This window comes from Eufriesea mexicana, unplaced genomic scaffold (assembly GCF_001483705.2).
Source record: "Eufriesea mexicana isolate 0111107269 unplaced genomic scaffold, ASM148370v2 scaffold13082, whole genome shotgun sequence".
NCBI classification, from domain to species: domain Eukaryota; kingdom Metazoa; phylum Arthropoda; class Insecta; order Hymenoptera; family Apidae; genus Eufriesea; species Eufriesea mexicana.
In genome coordinates, this window is record NW_016920609.1 from 157,451 (window position 1) to 178,925 (window position 21,475).

The 21,475-nt window shown below is 41.5% G+C and overlaps 1 protein-coding gene across 4 annotated transcripts in view; it reads right to left on the minus strand.

Moving 5' to 3' along the window:
* The window catches only part of smash (smallish), a 94,723-nt gene that overhangs the window by 21,701 nt on the left and 51,547 nt on the right, over window positions 1-21,475 (minus strand). For 2 of the 4 annotated variants that reach the window (XM_017908804.1, XM_017908807.1), the window contains exon 2: window positions 20,574-20,649. The exons of the other annotated variants lie outside the window; for them this stretch is intronic. The gene's annotated coding sequence lies outside the window, so the exon portion shown is untranslated. The remainder of the gene's footprint in view (window positions 1-20,573; window positions 20,650-21,475) is intronic. 4 annotated transcript variants of the gene reach the window in all.

Sequence of the window (21,475 nt, forward strand, 5' to 3'; positions counted from 1 at the left end):
CGGAAGAGAGCGGAGACTCAGCTCTTGCCAGCCACCACTAATGATCTGACTAATTTACGATATCTTTACGCGACGCAACATCGGAACGATAATTAACAGGGGTGATTTTATCGATCATTTTGTTACATCGGCCTTGTACAGCTGGTCGATATTGATAGCGGTGGAAAAACCGTAGAAAATAAAGCGAGACTAATGCGATCTGCGATAGATCAACGGGTATCCTCTACTGGTTTTATGCGAAACCAGCGTTCAACGTTTTACTTTTTAGAAATTACCTAGTAGATCGCGATTATTCACCGTTTCCTAACGTTACTTTCAATTTCTCGTGATTCTTTCCGGTGGTTGATATGTCCGGGTGATTAGAGAGTACAGAACTTTGAACCGAGTACGACGATTTGCATACGGAAATTCCTATTTAACTTTTGCATTTGGCAATCGATAAGATACGTCTGCTAGGTTTCAATCAAGATTCCACGACGAACAGGATGAGAAAGGAGGGAGGAGAATTCGAGGGCAGGAACATCTTCCAGCGCGCCGATATATTCCTTCCGGTCCTTATTTCGCTAGACATATCGTTCGACGAGCAAATATTATTGCAGAGCGTGCTATGTTTGCATGGCGCATCCGTTGCGAACGTTCTATTTCGGACGCAACCTCAGCTTTCGCGATCAGCTGAAAGCATTTCAAGGCTGTTGATTTTTCCGCCGGCGAAAAAATCGAGCTGCCTCGGTTCTTTGAACGGACGTGTAATGACCGGGAACGGCGAAGAAAAGGAAGAAAGACCGAGGATGCAAATTTTATTCCTCGTTCGAGTAATCGAAAATTAGGGAAGGGGAAATAGAATGAATGAAATTCGAAGCAAAAGTGTCGAGAAGGAAATTTTATTCCTCCAAGTCTCGTGTTTCACCTAACTACGCGATGGGATCGCGTTTGCTCGTAATGCGAATAAGAAAATTAAACGGCAGACAGTAAATCGTTACAAAAAGAGTTAAGTAACGCTAATGCAATTCGCAGAACGTTTACATAATGATAATCGAATACACAATCGAGACAAGTTACCTAATCGTAAGAAATATTGATGATATACAACGCGGAGGAACGCCTTTCATGCGTGTACACATTAGGTTCACTTATTTATTAGAGGAAAGTGTCTTTCAGGCTGCTGATATGACAAATTATGTCCGCTGGAAAATTGCAAAAACGACTGATCAATACGTAATAACCAGGAAATTAAGAAAACTCGGGAGGCATAGCATGAATAATCGGTAATAGCTTTCAAGCAGCGGCTCGCTAATCGTTGAGAACGAGAATATGCAAAATCATGTGTAATCGTATGCGAGCTTATTTATTCATGTAGAGGAGTGGTCATTACGATGGGTGTATGTCGTGGGAACGAAAAAATGCCACCACTCCCTTAATTGTTTCACTTCTTCGGGAATTATATCGACGTTTCCATCATAAATCTCTCGCTTTTCCATGATTTTCTATTCACACCTCATGTCTGATTCTAGCCTTTTAATATCTTCCATTATGTCTCCTTGTAATCCATAAACGAAAGGGTTCGCATTGAAACCGACACGTGTTAATTTTAATACTAACAGAGTCTCGCCAGAAAGTCGCAAAACTAAGTTGGGAAATTCTATCGGATTCACCATACTTCTCAGACGACACTATTCGATTACCATCTGTTGCTTTCTCTACAAAATTTTCTAAAACGGAAAAGTTTGGAAAATGAAGCAGGTGACAAGCAAACACTCGAATTTTTCATCTTTTGCAAAAATGGAATTCACAAATTTCCATCACCCTGGGAAGAGGTCATAAGCAACGATGGAAATTATATTGTTCAGTAAATATTAATAAATATGTTGAAAATGTATTATTTTCTTTTACTTCAAAAACGAAGACAGAACTTTCCGGTAGTCGTAATAATTTTTCAAGAGAAGCAGAAGGCACTGTACTATCTTCAATTTGGGTATAGAGTACCACTGAAATTTCCTTATATTATAACTCAAAAATTTTTTTTATTACAAAATATAAGAAAATTTGAAAAGAAGATGGATTTTGGTTATTTATTTTATCTTCCAGTATACAAATAAATTTACAATCGATTTGCGTTTAGAGCATCAGTAAAATTTCTTTGTATTATAATTCAAGATTTTCTTCTTGTTTATAAGGTGTAAAATAATTTGAAAAGGAGATGGATTCTGATTATTCATTTTTTCTTCCTGTATACAAATAAATTTACGATCGATTTCCTTCGTTCCCAAAGGATCCCAAAGGATTTTCATACCCTAAACAAAATTTATAACCGCGACGTTACGCGATGAGAGAGGCAAAGTACATCGCTCGTCGATTTGTTCTTCACGATCCAATGCATCCAATTCGTTGAATGCATGAATGATTCCGTTGGCTGTAAAAGTTTCTCGGTATCGCGTAGCTACTGTACCATAAAATTCAATGTTAACAGGGAACAAACCCTTTGTGCACGACGATGAAAACGAGACAGAGTTTCGCAACGCCCGGTCTATAAAGTTCCGGAAGTGGAAACTGGAAGCTGGTCTAGTCGCTTTCCGTAAGGTCGAGGAAAGTTTACGAACAGAAGGAGAGCATTAAAGGTACGTAAGAACTATGAAAAACCGATTTATCTTCTCACAGATCGTTAACGAAAGTCGTAATCCTACCGAGGGTATTTTTAAACGAAACAATACCCCAAGTTTATAGATGTTTATGCTCGCGAGTCTCTTACTTTCGGTATACTTCCTGTTTCTGGCGAGTTATGAGATTTATCTGATCGATGCATCATAGTTGCTCTGTGTATGTTAAGTCGATGAGCAGTTATTAATATGTTAATTTATACGTCGACACTGGTGTTTAAAATTAGAAGATAATAGACGTCCGATTTTCCGAAGAATTATTTCCTAGCAAGGATTCCCTTATAAAATATTCCTTCTTATAAACTTGCTCTTGAATTACCTCATCCGCTAAATTTACACGACTAACCGTAAGTAGTACGTGTAAGTATATTCGTATCTTCTAAATTTTCTACGAATATTTTATTTACCTAACCTTACTCGACATCCTTCTGCCTTTATTAAAATATACCTGGTCAATTCGCTTCGAGTGTTCGGAGAATCATCCTACGCGTCCTGCTAAATAAACGTGTCTTTCCAAATAAAAATTTCGACGAATGAATAGCAACGTTTAAAACCGGCAGAAATAAAAATAAATAAATAAAAATAAATAAAAATAAAACCGAGGAATCAAACTAAGCAGGGCAATTTTAACCATGTCACGATGTCACGATGTCACGATGACATCCACACGCTTTGTATCTGTCAATGCGACATCACGGGTAACAAGATGGCCGAGAATATTAGAACCGAATGCGGAGGGACTGTGACCGGAAATCGGGATGCATCGATATGACCGTGTGCATCCGTTGCGGAACAGGTACGTGTACGCGTTGATATCGTCGTAAATCTCGGCCGCATGCAAAGATATTATCGACATAGTCGCTTCTGGTGTGATCAACTAGGTTTATCTTCGCACCAATTGCACGGTGTTAATTGGCCGCGCTTGTTTTTCGCGCGAAGCGTCTTACCGAAATTTATATTTCCTGTCTACCGACACTGTCATCGATTTCCGCTGACGATGCCGAGTTTTGCGACATTTATCGCCTATCGTGAGCAACGAGCACGAGGTGTAGTTGGTGCATCGCGGAATCCGCGACGAATTTATGGCCAGTGATTTACGATTATGGTCGAACGTCTCGCGTATTTCTATCGTCGATAAGAGGCTGATAAGGAGCAGGATTTATTTCGCGATACGCGGAAAATGGAAAGAAACTGCCCGTATGGAAAAATGATATATCTCCACGCGGGTTTGTTTGCATTTTAAATATCCGAGATAAACAGCGACCGTTAGATTCTTTCGAGCATTGCAACGCGTATAAAGAGATAAAGGTATTTTATATCCAGTAATTGGTTATTAGCGCGGGTGTGTTTGTTTTGTTTCCTACGCAAATACGTGCACGGCGAATGGACAAACATCGAACAATCGAGGCAGTAATAACAGAGTGGCCGATTCTTTTTATATCTATATGCTTTAAGGTAATTAATGGCTGCTAGATACGTCGAATACTTCAGAAGCAACTTTCACCCTATTACTGTGTCCTTAAAAATTAATTCCAGAAATCTCCTTGGCCTCCTTCAGACGTCAGACAATCTATTCTTTCGACTCGTTGCACTTTCCAAGATACACCGATTAAGACAAATTCATCGATTAAGCTATAACATCCATATTCCTTGGGAAAAGAAAGTCCGCTAGAAATTCCAGCCTTCCTACAGATTTACCAGCACGTCCCTCAATTAACCGCGTAATTTACTGAACCTCCAATTACCTAATCAAGCGAGTCAAATGGGAAACACGAAATTGCGCGATTTAGGAATCCCCGATTTCCATTCTCCAATCACGGAGTTTCAAAAAATACCGCAATTCTAGCTCTCACCGCTAAATCTTATAATTTCGGTAAAATCTCCGAGATTTTGTAGGCCATGCGTTTGATACCACTGATCGCGAGTATAAACCTTGCCAAGATTACTATCAAATGAGATCATTCAAATTACTGTCACAGGCTAGTTTTTATTTTTCTTAATTTTAATACCAAAGTATTCGATTGATTTAAATCCTTCTACTTAAAATAATATTCAATCTACCGTGAAAAAGAGCAATTGGAATACCATTCTTCCCAAAACTCTGTCAAAAAATTTTAACTTCATCCTCGTCGACTTAATCCTCGAGCAATGGTCAATTCCATCCATCCCTGCGCGATTCTTCACGTCTCGTCGATCGAAAGGATGGAATCGGTAAGCACCAGGACGCCCTATAACGCCAATGCCGCGTTCCCGCCTCGTAAAAGCCAGGCACGTTTGTTTCTTCTGGCAGGGCTGATCTGCATGTCAAAGAGGGGAGGGCCGCAGGCGCAGCATATTGACACAAGAGACCTCAAGGAGGTCCAAGGCCGGTTTTACTTGCCTCCAAGGGATTCCTGAGGAGTGACTCGTCCGAGAACACGTTCTTCCGTGAGCGTACGGCCGGAATGTCAGGTACAACGTGCTCGTAAACGAGTCACGGAAAAGCGTTCCGCGTCCACTCGTATAACTGTGACCGTTCTTGCGACGTTTTCGCGCCGATCGTACGGAGCCTGACATCGGGTCAATGCAACTGTATATCTATCTACGGGCTGCAAAAGTGACGTGGCCTCGCGTATGTATACTCGCTGCGTCGCCACGAAACGACGTGTCTTTCGGTCTTTTGCGATTTTTCGATCACGTCCGTCGAGTATTTTTTCGCTGCCTCGAGTCGAGTTCGAGGAACTACTGGTATGAAAATCGGTGCGTTCTTTATTTCGTATCGAACATTTGTGTATTTTTGCGCCGTGGTTCGGTTCAAACTCGAGGTAGTAGAAATTCGAAGCTAATGGTGGTCTATGTTCGAATAAATTGTGCAATTATGAAACACAGCATTTTTAAAATTCTGAAAAATTCTGACAGGACAAATATATATTTTTCAGTGCGTTAGTCTTGATGTCATAAAGGTTGGACAGAAAATATTTTTACTTTTAGGTGAATTACTCTTTGTACCTGTAATTATCGTTATAATATAATAACGACGTACCGTATAGTATAAAGACATTCGTTGAACGGTTATCGACGATCATTATAGCGATAAAACGCGTTAACACAGAATGTCCTAGAATAACTTCGAGGTATTTTTACTACCCGTAGACGTAGGGGAAAATGATGGCACCGGTGATAATTTTGAAATATAAAATCCAGGGAAAGCCTGTTGGAAGAAATAAAAATATCTCAGGGTGAGAATGCTCACGCGTGGCTAGTCGCTAAACTCGTTAGAGCGAAGTCCAGAATTACCTTGATCCCGATAGCCGGCGAGAAACCATATTCGGCTTTAATAACAAGCATATAGTGAAAATTTCCTAACCTGATTATCTCCCGTCGCCTGACATTACCTACCACCTCCATTGAACAATGTTCTCCACGCGCCAACGAGCAAACGAAATCGCGGCTATCAGATTGCGCGTTTCTTTCCGCGTGAAAACGCGCGATCGAACGAAAATTCCAGCTCCAGCCCCATAAAACAAATCGTCCAAGTAACCATTAATCATCCTCGATCGCTGAAAGCAACCTCGATACTTTAACTAGACCGACAATTTACTGCTGCACTAGTGGATGAAAGAGGAAAGGACCTGAGAGTCAAATCCGTGTGCACCTGGTGATCTCATTTTCATTGGTTCTCTCTCAACCCCTTGACAGACTGAACATATCGTATAATCGATATAGGACGGTATCGCTGATATTAAAATACAATATTAATAATATTTAAAGAATAAAGAAAGCTTGGATCACCAAGAAATTAAACAAGTGTTCACCTTTTTCCAACCCCTGATGATTAATAATTTTCAGAAAATAAAAAAGCTTGGCAAATGTTCACCTTTTACCAAACCCTGATAATTAATAATTTTTAGAAAATAAATAAGCTCGGATTACCAAGGGATTAAACAAGTGTTCACATTTTTCCTGCCCCTGATGATTAATAATTTTTAGAAAATAAAAAAGCTTGGCAAGTGTTTACCTTTTACCAAACCCTGGTAATTAATAATTTTTAGAAAATAAGAAAGCTCGGATTAACAAGGAATTAGGCTATTATTCGCCTTCTTCCAACCCCTGAGATTAATAATTTTTAGAAAATAAAAAAGCTTGGATTATCAAGGAATTAAGCAAGTATTCGCCTTTTTCAACCCCCGATGATTAATAACTTTTAGAAAATAAAATAGCTTGGATTACCAAGGAATAAAGCAAGTGTTCACCTTTTTCCAACCCCTAATGATGCAAACGGAGATCCTGATCCCGCAATACTATATCGAATCTCGCATGAATACGGAATAACGATGATGCTCGAGGAACGCGGAGGAGATAGAGGGGAAAGGGGAAGAATTAAGGGGTTCGGGGTCGTGAACACGGCTTGGCGAAGATTCGTTAGAACCCGACGAGGTGTTAATGTCCTGGTGGCGAACGGCAACTAAGAAGATTACGCAGATTTGCGTTTAGCGTTTCGATATTAATGGCTGTGCCGGCGATATCGCGAGGGAGGATAGAAGCGCAACGTTAAGAAGATGAAAGGGAAGGGGGCAAGAATCTTAACTCATGCCTAAACATGAAAGCTACCGAGTCGACTTAGCGCGAGTTATACCGTTTCGCGCGTACTTCGCACCGGGTCGCTTTAAATCGCAGTTCAATGCACGCGATACCGCGCTGCGCTACGATCTATTCTGGTACGGTGCTTGGGAAAAATCGACATTTTTATTTTTTACGGGAACGGCGAAATTTACATTTTCTCCCGTTTTTTCCCGCAATTTTTGCGAATTTGTGCAATCCGTGATCGTTGAACCATCACTGAACTCTTGTAATTTTTGAAAGAGGTTGATACTTGTGTCGATAACAAAGTACTCGAGTACCCTTTTGTACTTTAATATCCAACTAGATCCTCGTTATTTGGTACATCTATCGATGCTGCTCTGAATTCAGAATTTTCGAAATAATGACACATTTTCTTTGTTCAATCTCAATTGGAATATGAATAAAAATGGCTACCGGTATGATGATACGGTAACATCATTCGTCTTCCTTTATAAGTGCACTTTGAGAAAAATGCCACAATTTCGTACCGATACAAAGGCATTTAAGAGACCAGCGTGCAATTCATAATATATTACAGTTGCCATTATTAGGTATATAATTACATAACAGTAAAGTCTTTTCTCCCTGTGTTACAATCTTCTGCTGACTCATCATTTAATTATTTTAATCTAATTTAATTGCACAAGCCTAGCCTGAATTCGACCGTGTACAAAAATGGCTACCGACACAGTAGTACAATAACACCATTCATCTTCCTTTTTAGCCGCGCTCCGAGAATAAAGTAACGCAATTTAGTATCGATACAAACGGGTTTAAGAAACTAGTGTGCCATTGATAATATATTACAGATGCCTTTGTTACGTAAATAATTATATAACGATAAAGTTTTTCCTGCCTACATTCGCGTCTTTTGCCGATTTATCATCCTCCCCGGGTGGAGGAATCACGCGCGGAGATCGGTGGAGAAAGGAAAACAAACGATATCTCTGGCTGTCTGTCATTTTTATATATCGCGTACAATCATTAAAGAGCATTATTAATTTCACGAACTGTCACAGGGCTCGAGTAAACGATCGTTTCGAGACGAGCTACGCTAGCAGCGGTACAAGCACAATCGCGATCTCCTCTAATTGCCACGTAGCTAACCTTAATTACACCTACGATCATTTATCTAATCGTACGATCGTTATTTGTACCAGCGCAAACTCGTCGTTAGTTCTGCGAGATACAATCACGTAGCAATCGCGATCGATGGATCGTCCTTCACCGGCCGTCGTTTACATGAAACTCGAACCGTTGTCGCAAAACCCATAGAATTTCCAACGACCATTCGTAATAATTATTTACCACGGCACAGATATTTCAAAGCTCGAATTAAAGCTTTCTATCACCGTGTATTAATAGCCTTAATTACAGAACAATTTCTGTTACGCGCACTTATAATGCGATCGTATGAAATGATCGCATAGATCAGGCTACCGGCGATCCATTTCTCTCGCGAGATATCGAAATCATTTGTATCGACCGGAGGTAAATTATAATCCCCAGCTAATGGGTTACTTAAAACTGAAACTCGCTTTGATCTTATAACGAGCTCGTCATTGAAGACTACGTTTCAATTAAATCGGCCAACGTAACGCATCCGATAGAAACGATCCATCATTTACGATCGCTGTGATAGATAACATCGAATCTCCAAATATCTCCTGTATCTGTTATACTCCGATAAGATCGTAATCACAGCTGGAATTATCGCGAAAAATATGGTTCGGAATGAACCGATCGACACTCGCTTTCGACGAGAAGTATCGAGAGATACTTAATTCTGTGGATAGAAATGGACACCAATATCTTCTGTGTTTTTTAACACTAAACGTACCAAGCGTGATCAACTAACCACTTTCAAAATTTAGTTTATAAATCGTATATTTATTATTATTTCTTTCGCTCGTGACAGAAGACTTTTCGTTTGAACGGTGTGGATTCAAGGGATTGATAGCGAATTTTTCGTTTGGTCGACATCGGTGCGTGAGACTGGCATTGTCAAGGGTTGAATTATTAATGACAATTAACCGTTTGAGTGCCAAGCAGCGATTTTGCGCTTCTTCTGTTTCTCTGGAAAAGTGTCAACGCTCTAGGCTGAGGAGCCTACAATCGTGACAGGCCAGAATTCTGTCAATGCGCGATTTTAGGGCTGCCGTTCTGTACCGTGTTTTAGGTAAATTAAAATAAAATTATAAACAACGGATGTGTTGATATCAGAACAACAGGGAATTGAAAGAATTACAGCTTATCGCATATGGCAGAAAACAGAGCAACAGCGCTCCTTGGTATTTTTGATTGGGGAATAAAACAAGTGCAAAAGCGTTCCTTAGCACTTTTGGACAGGGAAACAGCAATGACCCGTGACAGGCAAATGGTTAATATATCGTAAAAACTAAATTCCCTCTGCTGAAGTAAATCTTTACACTTCCATGCCTTTTTCTGATTGATCGTCTCTTGGTGATCGCATTTTTGCCTTTCTGGCACTCCCCACCCCATTATCTTCTTTTTATAATTTGCATATTTGTGCATTGACTGCACCATTCTCACAGTTCAAACGACAAAATGAAACAAAGTAGTCCTCTGTTCATACTCTTCAGCATACTTGAGCACTCGACATCTAGTGCTCACTCACTACCGCCTGAGCGAAAAGTATAGCAAAATTAGAGAAAAATTCTTTGCGTACCTTATATACCACGAAGTGTCATTTGACCCCTCTATGGTAACAATAGGTGTGTGTAAAATACCGGTACGTTTAGCGTTAACAGTTAACGCATTAGTATATTTAGATAAAAATATTCAAATAATGGAAACAACTCGCGATAAACTATTTTAAACAAACAAAATGATCGACACTTTCTAGAAAATTCTTCTCTCCCCCTCTCTCTCTGTCTCTCTCACTTTTATTAACCGTTACATACCCACGTTTCCTCTTTGACGATGCTCACGTAACTGTTTTATTCTAGCACATTCTTCTAAAACATTTTTTCAAACATCATTCATACTAGACTGCACTCGCACATATGATATTTATATCATCGCAAATGAGTTTCACTTATTCAACCTCATTCGCATTCACACGTATAAAACCAACGCTCACAGATTGAACGAGTATCGCGATTCCGGCATACTTGTGACAAAACGAACGAGAGAATCGTAAGGTTGTATCGATGTCGTTGTGTAAGTTTGTAACTAATCGTGTTACAAGCAAAAGCGTACAAGTGATGAATCGTCGAAACCCAAGAACATATTGTTCGATCGTTCGATCACTTTCGATCATGCTTCCCCCACCATTCCGTGTCGTAGTCATCGATTTCGTCAAACACGGACGATCCCAGATATTTCTACGATCTAATGACCAACGAGAATCTAACTGTTAATCCACGGAAAACATCGTTCTACGCCTGTTACTGAATAAATGTAATTTTCATTCAGATAACGAAGCATGCGAGTCGAGTCACAGTCGTTGAACGCGATAAATGAAAGAAATATAAAAACCGAGTCGAAAGGATGTTGTAACGAGTCATTTATCACCCCTTTGCGTCACACCTAATGTCACGTGAAATTACTTATAATTATTTAAATAGGTTAAATAATTATATAGGTTTACGAGTAATCGAACGTTCCATTTTCGCATTTCGTTTGGTACGCGATCATTCTACTCTGTTTACGACTTTCGCGTCATTTCTTTGTTTTATTTTTATTTAACGGTGGTGGTTAATTGGGAAACTTCTGTTTTCGTATTAACCGTTCGCAATTTGTAAAAATTCTGAAATTATTATAACTAATTTCCACTAGCAACACGTACATTAATTTTTCATTTCCTGCTATATTTTATTAATGCAATAATAGATCACGGTGTTGCTTTACGATTTTAATTGAGCTGGGAGAGAAAATACTAGCGGTAATTAAAATTTTGATTTCCAATTAAACATTCGTATTTAGAAGTTTCCCAAGTTTTATAATCCATTGATAGTACGTTAAACATGGAATAGCAAACACTTTGGTGAATTTATTTCTAATCCATGGAACTCCTGACACGATTCACGATGCTTCTCATTCATCGAGTCTGCCACACCGCGTAACGCCTTCATTCTGGCTGCGTTTTAATTCGTCAAATTGCGGTAAAGTAACAGTATTCCTCGCGCACGGGAAGGGTAACGTAAAACCGTGCGTTGTTTTAACGGTAGTCGAGTTATCGTTCCGCCGTCTTTCAATCTCGGTATCGTTCCGCGTTCCTAATCGCAAGAATCTCGATACCGCGCTCCAGCACCATCCATTTAATTCCTGTGGGAACCTTTTTGCATTACGAATTCATCACCCCACCCCGTAAGATTAAATGGCACGATAAGCGATTATGAAGCCCTCCGGCTCGGGAATTCAGCTCGAATTCGAAGAATTCAATCGGCCGAGATTGAAACGTGATTATGCCTCCCCGGCAGGAAATTGAAAATCGAGGAAACCTCAGAGTAAATAGGTACAACGAACAGGGAAAAAGTTAAACTATAACCGAAGATTACAATTCGATTGGTCGTGGAAAAATAAATGATCGTCGGATCTTTTAACGGAATATTAAAAGCAGATTTGCAAGTTTCGCGAAGTGGTAATGGTAAACGAAAGAAAGGAATTTGAATCGCTTGGAAAAATATTCCCATGAATTTAACCCTGTAATAAAAATTTGCTTGCCACACAATGCGAAAAGAAAAAGAAGAAGAAACGAAGAATGCGCCTCGATGACTTTCGGGAAGACCAAAATCGATCAAGAGTAATCATAAAGTTTAACGAACCGCGATCTGCGGGCTCGCATCGATCTCTCGTCGAAAATTCAAATTCCACGGCACGTTGTTCACTTCGTGACACGATCGTTCACGCCTGAAAGGGGTTCGTGATCGTTTCCAAGAGGATCCCGACGCAACAAAGACGCTCGCGAGTCGCAATTAAGGTTCATCGAACGGGCGACGTACGGAGATGGCGGCGAGGGTGTAATAAAAACGCAGGAATGAAGATAAAGGAATTTCTGGCGATTGGGTCGTGACCCTTTCGGCCCCACGATGAACCCTCGATATACGGGCCGACATTGCCATATTGCACACGTACTGTGCATTAAGATACGCCACGAATCTCAGGGGAAACCGAGACCACGAGAGAAGACAGAGAGACAGAGAAGGAGAGATCTACGGAGATTCGTAGACGACACGGGGAGACAAGAAAAACGAGCTTTCATTTCATTTTTCCTTTCTATTTTTTTCAATAAGGTACTCCACCATCTTGAAGTATTCCTCGATTGTCCATTTCGTACTTTAACTCTTTGCGGCACGGGATTTCAGATAACAGGAATTTTATTGCGTTTTAAATGAAACAAAATTGGTATAGAATTAATTTTTATAAAAATTAACTTACTTTTACGATTTTTCACATAAAACCAGGAAAGAAAGATTGTCGTGATGAACCTTCCGCTTGCAACAATTGACGAACCTGTACTGACATGTTGAACGTTGCCAACACAAGCTAATACATTTAAAACATTTGTTGAGGGTGTTACCAACTGCTTTACGTAAATATTATAAAGACGAAATATAAAGCTATGCGCATGCAGCTATTGCAATATTTCCAGATGGAACTAGAAATGTCCCACCATTTGTGCATCAAAGAGATGGGACACTTTTAATTCCAACGTGCCCCAAAGAGTTAAGCGTTGCTTTGGTTCTCAAACCAAATACCAGCAAACATTACCAACCTTATTTTCTCAGAAAATGTATAATAATTTCCACTTATTGCGTCTGTACCCTGATCCCTGATTAATGACTATACAATTGAATCATAAACATCCTCGAGAGTTTCAATTAAATTTAAACCAAATAAGATTAATTTTAATATGTTTAATCTTTATTCTTGTCCGATATCTACATAAACGATTCCTGTCACGATACAGAAATTAAAATGGAGGATTATACCAACGACAGTCGTTAAGGATTAAAGTTTCAATCGACAGAATTACTCCTGAGAGTTCAGCCTCTGTTTCAGTTATCTCTACCAAGCAAACATCCGATTACAGTATCACAAAAATATCACCTGCTCGATCCCTGAAGCCGGTAGGAGTCCCACAGAACACTAGAACCATAACGCAATAACCACGTAACATCAGGCTCGTTAGATATTCATGAAATTGTGATATACAGCTAGCCGTAGTCATCTTTAAATAGAAAACACTCGATGAAGTAGGCCAACGCCGCGAGCGAGGTCAAGAAACAACAAGAAATCCAAATAACGAACATCAGCGATCTGGAAACTCTCTCTCTTTGAACTCGTCACGCTCCGAGGAACGTCCAAGCTTTTACGCCCCCTCTAATGAGAATATTTACACGCGTCTGCTCGAATTAACTCTACAATGAATCCGAGGTGTCGTCTCGAAACGTCGAGACGTCTGGTGCCCACTGGAGTCACTTGGGAAACTCATCGTCGAGTTTCCCCCCGGGAGGAATCGAAAAGTGGTTGGCAGAGGGTGGAATCGAGAGATCGCGGACAGTCGGGTTCTGAAAATATATCGAGGCGATCGCAGCTGCGGCCAGGGTGGCGCGAAAAATCGCCAGAATCGCGCGATAAATTCGCTAATTCGCCAAAACAGCCTCGTAATTCCGAGATCTTACGACTCCAGCTCTAAATGCGCTCAATCTTCTTCTTTTTCCCGGGCCCGCTGCCCCCTGCCACGCTTTTATATCGTCTCACCCTGTCTCCGTAGCACCGTTAAAACGAGAATCTTTGTGTCTCGACTCCAGACACATAAGCTGTGTTTTACAATCCCGCACACCGAAAACATTGGCCTGATTCGTATTTCGTGGCTCAAAGAGCTCTGCGAGGACAGACGCGTTATTATTGTGTTGCAAATTGAATGGGGGGTCCGAGCCTGCTCGAAGAAAGGCTGGAATGTTTCCTGAGAACTGGGCCTTTTAATTTATTCTTCATTTATTCTCGGATATTAATCAATAACGAGAGAATTTTATCTTGTCGATTGTGTCTATGACACACAAATATTTATCAATTATTTTTAAGAAAAGGTGAATCAGAAAATGGAAGATAGCTAAATAAAGGGAAATAAATGATTTTTGAGTGAAATATTCGCAAATTTGACTGAAAATTGTACCCGACTTTGCATAGAAATAAGCAAAGCCTAGATCTAGGGTTCACCGTGTAATCTGATCTATGTCGACAGTTTAGTGTCTGTGTCCGTGCCCCCTTTTCCCTTTTATTTTTCCTTTTTTCGCCAGACAGCCGTGCAAACGCGCCCCTGGAAGAAGTGCCGTAACATTTTATGGTGCATAAAACGGTGACTTTATGTTAGCACAATTCACTGGCTCAAGTGGGTCTTTTATTAATCTACGTCATACCGTTTTACGGTCATCACGTGGCAGTGTAACTAGTGTCGTCGTCGAATTTAACTGGAGGACCGAACCCGTTAAATCGTTCGGAGCATTACGAATATTAATTTCCATTTCGTAATCTGTTTCTGTATGACCATTGTGACGGCCCATTTTGCTACAGTCCACGCTACATTTACTGTCCCTTTAATCACCGCGCCGGGTTTCATTTATGCGTTACTTAAATTCCTAATTGGTCTTCGGTTTGAATTATTTCGTTTGTAATATCCGCCTAGGGGGTCGAAACTTCTTAATAACCAACGATCTTTGTCCCCTGTCGCGTTATCGACTCGAGTCTCGACGGTTCCTTATCAGCCTCGAATGTTTATTCGCCAAAATTGAGAATGGTAAAATTCCGCGATAAAATTCTAATCTCGCGTCGGAAATTACTCGGTCGTCCAAGGATTAATTCGTTTTTGTATCTATGGTACGAGACACGATTCGATACGACTCGATCATGCTACCCTGACGAAGCGAAAGTTAATCGAAAATAAAGATGGACGAAATCGAAGCGACGAATATCGCGATGGTATTTACCCTTTCTATCACGTGACGATAAGTATGTCAGATCTGTGGAACAATGAAACCACAATTCTTTGTGCCCACAACGCGACCGTCGCCGTATAAGTCCGCAGCGCGAAATTAAACGGCCAATTAAGCGGATAATTAAACCGGCCGACGTGAAACGCGAACAAGAAGGGAAGCATCTTTCTGGAAAAGCTTTCTCTCGTGTAATTGACAGACAAAGGGACCCGATTGGGTCGTTTGTTAATTGCTAAGGACGGAATCCTGCGTTCCGGATAGCACCGAGGCGAAAGTGGATAGTTACTCTCGATATGGCCCCGGGGACCCGGTATATCGTGCAAGTATTAATAGTTATGACGTCCATTTGTACCGGGTGTTTATTGCTAGATACTTTTCTGCCTTCTCCACGCGTGCACATCGAGCGTGAATTACATCGGCTGCGTGCGAGTGCAGCGAGGCAATTCGCAACCCCGCGTGCTCTTCCCTTTTGCCAATGAAATTTACTGGTGGTACAGTCTTTGGAAATTATTAACCCGTTACGGGCCGAGTCGAATCGCGGCAAGCGTTTTCTTTATCGCGGCTGTATTGTACGTCGATGATGTTCTCTTTGTGCCGGATAGAAGACGAAGAGACTCGCGGAGTCGCGCGATAAGAAGCGGAGAAAATATAGGGGATGTAAAAGAAGCTACGGGGCTTAATGGATGAATCTACTGAAAGTTTTATCGCGGCTTTGCGAGCTGCTTCATCGTACACCGGTGTGTACCACTTTCGATGTACCCGTGGTTAATATGCAATTACTTCTTGGTAATGGAATTTACGATGTTTCAAAGTATTTTAGCGTAAAAGACTCGCGTTATTTACCGATCGAATCTCGAATGTGCAGGTATTCGCAGGTATTCGAGCGAGCAGCTAGTACACCCTTCGGAGATTAAAAGGTGCTCGCAGGAAAATCGCGTGGTAAGCGTTTAACGTTACGTTCGACGAATTATCTATCACGAATGCGTTCAGGTGACAGGAAAAGTTGGTATAAAAATATCGTCGTAGCGCAGTCTATAAACTTCGTAGCACCTCGACTGCGTAAATAAGCGCGGAATAATAAAAGCGTTAAGCCCAAAATTATTTATCACGTAGCTGGCCGGTTGGCCGAGAAAAAGGAAGCGCGGCGCGAACCAATTTGTACCGGGAGACAATATTTATGCGAAAGCCGGGGCAAAAATAAATTTTCAGCATTTCCAAAGGATTATCGGGCGAAGACTGAGGCATCGTAAATACGGCGTTACCATAAAATCCTTGTAATACCGTGACTATGTCCGCAACGAAGTGTATCTCGTGCGCGATATCGTTGCCTTAGCGTTACGCCCTCGTGCTCGGGTTCATCGAATGCCGCCTTAATGAAAAGATATATGTACCATAAATTCTCGCATGCGTACCCGATACGTTTCAATTCCCTTTCTTTATGCACCGCGCTATTTCGTCCGTTACGATTTAAGCGTTGCACGCGAGCGGGGAAAAAGCCACGAAATCATTTGCAGCACGCCTGATCCGAGCGTCAAGGTAGTCCTGCGTGCAGGCACACGCGCACCAGTAAAATATATATTCTCGAAGCCTGCCGACGATGAAAATTCGAATTCCCGGCGGTTTGCTGCGTATGGAAGCGGCACGAAAGCAATGATTCGCTAAATTAATGAAACGATCTGTCCGGAATTACATCCCCGTGGAACGAGCGTAGAGATCGTTGGCGAATACCAGGAACGAATCCAGTTAGACCGGCCCAAGAAGACGTATCGGATGAATTTAATTGGACCGGTGGATTTACGCAGATTAAATTGTCGATGCGCGATACTAGAAAGACTCACTTTGCGCTATTGACTATGAGAAACTTTCCACTGGATACATCGGGTTCCTTCGGCAAATATATATTTATCCTGTTTCGTTTTTACTAAAAATGGTATCATCCGCCACACTGATATTCCAATTGTCGAGAATCTGCGATTTATGACAACGTAGCCATCTATCCCTGTCTAACATAAAAAGAACGATCATGGTTGGGGAAGCAGAGGACGTCGCTCGCGTGATTTTCGACACTCTATCTGTAAATGTCTAAGCGAGCAGAATATACTACGTGATGCAGAAGTAAAAGATAGTTTCATTACCATGCCCCATTTTCCACTGATTGTTCAACACTAATAATACTTGAAGGAGGTTCTAGGACTTCCCCCAAGTCCTCGGTGAATCCTCGGCATTCCCTTAAATAGAAGTTCCTATGCCACCTAAGTATCCCCGTTTAAGGCAGGGCCTGTTGGAAAAAGCCTTACTAACGAGTTCACTAAGGACGAAACGCATCCCTACCTTTCTCTGTCGTCCTTCTACCTGCTACCCTATCAATAGCAACGGCGACCACGGGGATACCAACCACAGGACCAGCACCCTAGGTTACCAGCTCATCAATAGGGACCGTAAGAGCCTAGACCAGAGACGACAAAGTTCCTAACAAGCTCGAACACATCGAGTTAACAATTAAACCTCCCTCTTGGAAACGAAATATCTGGAGTGGTATCTTCTCTACAACCTGATATCTCCTACATACCGTTACAGATCGCGTTTAGAATTCTTCTTCTACGAGTTCGATCGCTAGATTGCCGAAAATTTCCATTGAATTAGTCGTTGAGATAGTTTAACCCAATTGAACGTTGACAACTCGACTCTCTGAACTTCGATAGAAGACACCCCTTTTTATAGTAAACTAGATTGTCATTTTGTCCGAATATTTTGGAAGGTGTTGGATTACTCTTTTCCAGAAGTTACGATTCACTCTTGTTACTTAGACAAATACAGGGTGGATATGAAAATCTCGTAACAATACGATCAACCCTTTCGCGACGCAACTAATGTGTTGTACCGAAGCCGTGTTAAGAGAAACTTTAAACTATTGTAATAGAACTCAAGGGAATACCCCGTGTTATATCGAGACCGTGTTATAAGAGGGCCGACTGTTGGACAATGGGAATAATGTTTATCGTTATAAGTCGATTGCAATACGATTACAGCTTTGTCATGGCGCAGTAGTCACGGTAACAATGACCGCTTGAGCCATCTGTTGTCTGACCAGATACGAACGTATTCTACTTTGAATACATCTGTCCGGCCACGTAATCGTTTTCCGCGAGCATAATTTACGTACTAGTACCTCGAATCGTTTTCAGCACGAAATATTCCCCCCGTGTATACCCGCCAAGTTTCTATCCTCGGTCTGACCATACACAGGCACATTCTACTGGTCGAGGAATTCGCGTTCTTTTTTAAAAGCATTCGCGTTATACGGACACTTTCCGAGATTATTATCGAGTATCGTTTAGAAGAAAATACGGGATAGAACGTTGAACCCGAACGTCCATCACGAATCACAGATTATTCTCTTCCCTTCGAAGGGAAAATGACAAAGGTATCGGGGCTTGATTTCGCTGCCGGCGGAATCACGCTGGTGGCCAACACACGCGAATAACGTGTCCCGGGGAGGTCGAGACGCAACGATAGACACGCTCCTCGTCACGATTCGCGTGATCACGTGTGTATACACTATCTTCGTGCCTCCGTGGATACACTGATGGGAATAAAACGCCTCGAACTATCAGACTTCTAGAGAAAAAGAAAAATTACACGTAGCACGCGTGTTCTTCCGAAGCGATAAAAGTATCATGAGAAAAGTTCCACGAAAATTCTAAATTTTTCTCGAGAATTTAACATTTTTCCGAATGTATCGTTTTCTTTAAAAATGAACGAAAGATATATAGACTGAAGGAAGAAAGAAAAACTGTGTTTGCGATATTTATCACGTTCGTAATAAAATTGTTGGAGCTTACAGGATTTGTGCAAATCACTTGCAACGTATCGACGTATTTCGAACGATGCAAACTTATAACCGAAGCATATTAAGTACAATTTTCTTACTACCTTGCGGTTTGATATGGAAAATCCACAACGAGCTATACTAGTCATTACAAGAGGTTAATTTACTATCGAAGTCACATGCGACACATTTTCCTACTCAAGAACTCAAAAATCCGACTCCATTTTCAAATTTTTTGAACATCTATGCTAATACTATTTTTACCAAATTAAAATCAAAATTCCTCCATAGAAAAATTAAGAAGATTCGACATGGAACCCCAAAGGGTTAAACTACTGTTTGAATTCCGAAATATGAAATCTCTCTACTTCCTCTCCTCTCCTTCGACGACTTTATTCCAACTTCGAGGTACACGAAGAAACGATTGAATCCAATAGGAAATTTCACGACACCCGTTCGGAGATCCAGAGGAAAGAAGTACCCTAGGCTGGCTCCGTGTGGCCGCTCACACGTGTGTAGACGGTCGTGCGTGTGTGCGTTCGCCCGAGGAGCGGTGGCTAGGTCACGGTCAGGGCGATGCCCTCTTCCCTCGGAAAAGAGGAGAGACTTTGCGTCGACTCTCCTCCGCTTCTTCTCCCTCCTCTTCTTCTTCTTCTTCTCCTTGTTGGATCATGCTGAAAGTCTCCACTCGGATGATCCACGCATCCGTTCGAGCGTATCTTCCGCCACGCGGGCTATCCGCTTCGGTTAGGTCGGCTCTTTTTGTCAATCGAGCGCCGTTTTTAGACGCGTTGCACGACCGACGCCTGGTGCACGCTCTGCGTACATCGTCGGGTCGTTTATCTATCGTTGGAAATCGATTTTTGACTCCTCAGGAAGGAACCTATCTCGCACACCGAGACCTCTTCTAGACCCTTTCGATTTAATACCAAGATTCCATAGTTACGAATCGATGAGAAGATTCAGATAACACTAGAACTACCAACCCAGTCAAAATGATTGGTCCCAGAATTCTCCTTTTTGCAATCACCGAACACATACGGCTTTAAGGATAAAATTGGTATCAAATCATATTAAGAAAGAACTGTAATCGATATATTCACTCATATTCATCGTATCGCTGAAAGTACTATAACTTGTGCACGTTATAGTTAGGTACCCATTAAAGATCGGTAGTTCTACTGATAATCTTCTGGACATGCTACTCTTCCAGATGCGAAATTTTTAATTTATTTCGACAATGAGCCTAATCGTTTAATCATTTTGTTCGTATTAAGAAATTTATACCAGTAGACCCTACTCAAGAAAAATCGTATAATTGAATAAATCCACGAAGCTTTGGAGTATTTTCTGTTCCAAGACAGAACCCTCGACCTCGGGAAACTATTCTACAAAGGCACGTTAACGAAGCGAGTAAATAATCGAGTACTTTATTCTATCTAAAAGGAATGTCTGACTTCTGTTTCGAATGTTATGTACGATGAGAGTGAATATTTGTTACACGTGGTGAGGAGAAACGTTACTTACCGCGATGATCCAAGCGATGCTCTGTTAAAGCTAGTTTGATTGGAGCTCGTTAAGCGCGTATTAATTTGGCACTCACCTGAAACATAGAATAACGGAAAGATATTAGCATCAGTCGGACAATTTAATTGATTACATTCGAAAGTATTTCCAGTGTATATGCACTTCTGTGTTCCCGATTGTTTCTTTCTCTGATATGACACTGTTCATTAAGCACATGTTGCTTTCACTCGAACGATAACAAAAAACGCGATTTCTATTGCAAAAGTCAATTGACAAAATAATTAATCACGAGCGGATTTTCTCTGCCCAATAAATACTACCTTTCCTTACGCCGCGATTGATATACGCGATAAACAGCGATGGAAATTGGCGCGAAAACTCGCGGAAGGTTCGATCAATGGCGGATAATTCGCGGAATATTAAACTGCATTTGCTGGTACGGAAATTAAACGCGGCATAAAGAATGTTCACGGAACGCTTCCGGCGAGCGCGATAAATTCGTTCGTCCATCAATTGCTGGTCGGAACTATTGCGTTACGCGGCGAGTTCGTCCACGCGCCGTGTCTAGCGTTATAATTTATCGTCCAGCCTGGTCCGCTCGGGTTTCTACGCGATCCCTGTCGAGAGACGCGATGGAAATCATCGATAAGAGAGCCGACCAGGCCCGTCACACCCTCGCGGAAAGATCATCGCGGAAGTCCTCGCGGGCCGATTGATCGACTTTATTCCACGCCGCCCACGTGCACTCGTAAATATAATTTCTCGCTAATCATGCACGCCACAGACCGCCGACTATTAACCACCCAGCGAGCCACGCCGAGCCGTGCCTTCTAAGCGGTTCCACCGCATCAAGGGTCCGTTTCGTCGAATCAAACCGATCAGGGGATCGAGCACACGTACGC